This window comes from Calypte anna, chromosome 2 (assembly GCF_003957555.1).
Source record: "Calypte anna isolate BGI_N300 chromosome 2, bCalAnn1_v1.p, whole genome shotgun sequence".
Classification (NCBI taxonomy): Eukaryota; Metazoa; Chordata; class Aves; order Apodiformes; family Trochilidae; genus Calypte; species Calypte anna.
This window is the reverse complement of record NC_044245.1, coordinates 131,201,487-131,206,225: the sequence shown is the minus strand read 5'-3', so window position 1 is coordinate 131,206,225 and position 4,739 is coordinate 131,201,487.

Here is a 4,739-nt window from a genome sequence, read left to right as displayed (position 1 = left end):
CTAATACACTGTGCACACTCACAGTTCTTTCTGTAACTCTTCAACGTGAAAGTGCTGTTGTCTGTTCAAAGCTGTTCCCCAGCAACCTGTTTGCTCAGTTTGGCATTTTCTGTAGTTTTCCCCTTGGCTCTGTGCAGTGAAGGGCTCTCCGAAAGTGCTCACACAGCTGCAGCTTCTCATGTCCCACCAGCATCACTCTCTAGCCCCAAAGTCTCTGGGAAACAGGGTGTTTCAATAAGCTGCTTATGGACTCAAATGAACCTCAAGAAAATCACATTCAATTCCATGAAGCTGCAGGAATTCAAGTATTACATTTATATGTCCCCAGACCCTACAAAAAAAAAAAAGGGTTTCTTGGTGATACACAAAACCAAGACCTTTGTCAGATAAAGTACTCCTGGTTTACTTTAACCATGATTCTTGCAGTTAATGCCATAGTACAGAAAGGGATGGAGTTCTTTTTTTTATACAGTAGCATCATTAAAAGATCCCAGACAGGATGCTATACCCACAGAGTACGTGGGGTTGATGCCATTTTCTTATGACTCATCTCATTTATTGTGCTTTTAAAGATATTTATGTCAGTATTAAGATAATCTATACACTATACACTTGAGCTGCTGGCAAAAGTTAATCTTTCGCTCTACAAATCCAGCCCCAGTTGGATGGAAGACAAGCACTGCAGCTGCTGACATAAGCAATGGAGCAGAATTTAAACATCCCCTTTGGGTGTGAAGAAGAGGGAGCCTGACTCTGCTCAGTGGAGGTAAATGGGCACAAACTGAGACATGGCAGAGCTAAACCTAAGCAAGCAATTTTACTGCATAGGTGTTTGAGTACTGGGGAAGGTTGCTGAGAGACATTGTGGAGTCTCCAGCCTTGGAGATTTTCAGCACCTTACTGGATACAGTCCTGAGCAGCCTCCTCTTTCTCACTTTGCTTGAGCCAGGTGAAGGGGACAGGGTGATCTTCAGCAGAACCTGCCAGCCTCAACTACTGTCATTCTATGGTGTGGTCTCACCAGTGCTGAGCTGAGGGGACTGACTGGCAATGGCCTTCCTAAGGAATGCTGTTGGCTTTCCCTGCTGCAAGGGCACACTGCTGCCTCCTGCTCAACTTCTTTTCCAAAAGGAGCACAAGGCCCTTTTACTGAAAAACCTTAATTACCTTCCCCTCCTTAACACAGTTTGCTCCTATCTTCCAGGGGATCAAGGTGAGGCTGATGAGACAGTAGTTCCCCAGATCCTCTTCAAGACAGAGTACTGTCTCTTTCCTTCCAACAAGTTGATTTGTGGTTGTTTTTCCTTAAGTTGACTGAAATTCTCTCCTGATCTGTCCTCAGCTATGGTGACAAGCCCCCCCATTTCTCCCTTCCAGCTCATTAATGAGTTACTAGCTCTTTTCTCCATCTACTTAACTGCTTCTTCTACAAGCTCCTGGCAACCACATTTTCTCTTCTTCTGCCCAGTTCTCTGGTCCTTCTTCTCCCCAGTCTCGGGGATCCCAGAACCCACTGCAGGTCTTGCTTTCTCACACAATTCCAAGACCAAGTTTTATTTGTCAGTTTTCAAATGGGATCCATCAGCATTTAAAGATCTATGTTAAATTTACTAAAATATTAGTACATTGCTATTTTAGATATTTCTGCTGTGCAGCAGGTATCTCCACTTCTCAGCTTTGTCTAGTGGCATGTAAATTGTGACAATTCAGTTACACCTGCTTTTCTCATTAGGACATAAATCATCTGTTGTTACTTATAATAAAAATAAAATTCCCATACTCCTCACATTCCAGAGCAGACTACATTCTTCATTTCTTCCACAAATTACTATCTTAATGAGCTGGCATGATTCTCAAAAACAGAATGAAAAATTTTCCATTTCTACATGCTTCAAACCCTCTTCCATTTCCCAAAAATCTTTTTCGAACCACAACAATATATTAAACTGTGTAAATAGGTTTTGCTTCTTGCCTTTTCATATATATCAAACGTAACCCAGACTAACTCCCACCCTTTTATCTGAAGTATCTCTCTGCACCACTAGGAAAGCCAAGTACTATCAGACATGAGCAGTTCCATGGCTGGTCACTAATGTTTAATACTCTGTAACCTTCCCCTCCTTGTAAACAGCAATTCTGAGGCTGTGCAGCCACAGATAAAGCTGGTCTAGATGCAGCACCAAAAGGCAACACATTGCAGGTATGTTCCTGTAGCACAGAGAGGGGACCACAGTGGAGCAGGAATTGTCCTGCAGCCCATGGAGAGGTCCGTGCCAGAACAGATATCCAGACTGCAGCTTCTAGAGGACCCAATTGAGGCCAGGTGGACACTTCTTGAAAGAAACATGGCTCATAGATGACCCATGCTAAACTAGGTTTATCCTGAAGCATTGCAGTGTGTGGAAAGAGCCACGCTGGAGAAGGGGAGAAGTGTCATAAGGAAGCTGAAGCAGAGAGGAAATGGTATCAACTGACTGTAACCTCCCATTCCCCATCCCTCTGTGCTGCTGGTCAGAAGAAAGGAGATTGGGAACAAGGGAGTGAAGTTGAGACTCAGAAAAAAGAAGTGGGGAAAGCCATTTTTTTTGACTCTCACCATGCAAATCTATTTTAATGGGCAATAAACTAAACCTTCCCCAACTCAGCTGCTTTGTGTTTGACAGTAATTGGTAAGCAATCTTCCTGTCTTTTTCTCCACACGTTTTTTTCACATGGTTTTCTTCCCCATTCCATTGAACAGGGAAAGTGAGGGAGCAGCTGGCAGTCAGCCACATTTAGCCTACAACAGCCTTTAATGAGAACTTCCCTGTTGCTCAAGCTTGTGTCCTCTCATCACTATGTATCTCTGAGAAGTGCTCAGAATATCAGAAGGCACCATCTTCTCTGCATCCTCTGCTCAGGTAGTTGTAAATATCAGTAACATCTGTCCTTTGCTTTGACTCCTTGTCTTCCTCAGTACTGAGACATCCCTGCAGTATGTCATGGTGTCATAGGCTCCATCTCCCTGACAAGCTTGGGTAACCTCCACTGGATCTGCCATGGTTGTACTCCATTTCTTGTACTACTGAGCCCCAGACAAGTGCCAAATATTGGGAAAAGTAAGGCTGCCCTCTTACTAACACAACCACAGCAGACGGTTGGCCTTTGCCACAAGTGCAACTTGTTCTCCACCAGCAGTCCCAGATCCTTTACTTCAGAGCTGCTTCCTGGCCCCTCCAAGCCTGTTCTGGTGCACAAGGGTCACTCCTGCTCAACTGCTGGACTTCACAATTCTCTTTGTTTAAGTTCATGCAGTGCCTCTCAGCCCATTTCTCAAGCATATCCACAATGCTCTGAGCACCAAACCTGTCTTTCAGCATACCAATGGCTTCCTTCACCCTCTGTGGTGTTATCATTCATTCTGCTGTCCAGCTGCTCCTACTCATTTAAGAAGAATCCAGTGCTGATTTAGCAGGCAGTAGGTACCTTGAACAAGGCAAAGTATGCAGCAAAGCAGTTCATCCAGTACTCACTGCAATCCCAAGCCTTTATACTGCATTTGTTTGTAGGAAGGCTTTGATAACAAAATCAAAGGAGAACTAAGATGAAGAACAGAGACAGACATTTTGTCAGCTTGATTCTGTGATAAGTGAAGCAAAATTAAATACTTTCAGTGGACAAAAAAACCCCTCTTTATCCCTAGGCAGTTTCTCTCAGTTACAGTGGGCTCAGAACCAACTGTTTTTGTACACAGTAATAACAAAAGCCTGTGGAAGTGGCAGTGCTGACACATTTTAAGAACCTGGTTAACACAGTAAGCAGCTGTTTTTATCTTCAGTTTGGAAGTAAGAGCAAACATGGGCACATGAGCACAACTGAAAATGTGATCTCCGTCTTTCCCCTTTCACTTTTACACATTAAGCACTTTCTTAATAGACTTCAAACCCCATTTCATTACCAGCAGCCAGATGCAACTCATGCACTCCAAAGTGTGTTCCTCAGAAGTGCTTCTGGTACACAATTAGAGAGTCTATAGCTGGAAACCTAGATTAGCAGTACTGGCACTCTCAGTTAGGAACCAAGTTTAAAAAGTCCAGTAGTTACAGTACTTCAAGTACTAATTTTGGCAAATCAGTGCTCCTCCTGTCCCAGTCTTAGTCCAAATCAGTTCTAAAAAGGTACTGTGGGATTTGGGTTTTTTTCTTATTTAGCAATTGGAATATGTAGAACATTTGTGATAGCCATAATACCTGCTACTTAAATAAACAACCCCTCTCTATACACATTAAAAGGGAGCTGTCATATTCCTGTATGGTAGAAATGGTATGGAGGACCTCCAAAAAAAACCCAACCAAAACCAAAAAACCAACCCAACAAGCACCTAACACAACTGTATCCAAAGCCATAAAATAGTTCCAAGCTTCAAACGGTTGAAAAGAAGAAAGAACTATAGAAAAATCACAGATCAGACTCACTACTTCACACACCAGGTGACTCCCATGTTTCCAATAACCATCTCATACTTTTTCTTCAGAGTCACAAAGATATAAACATGAAAAACATTCACACACCAGTCTAGTGGCCAAATATACTTGAGTGTTTCTGCACAAAGCAAAAAAAAAATCGCTATCTCTTAAAAAGAATTTGTGCTGATATAATTTGCATTTCTGTATCATGCATGGCATGCAGGAAGCAGCATTAGTTTTAACACATTGCTTCAACTTAGACATGGGTATCTGCAGTTATCTGTGGTACACGAG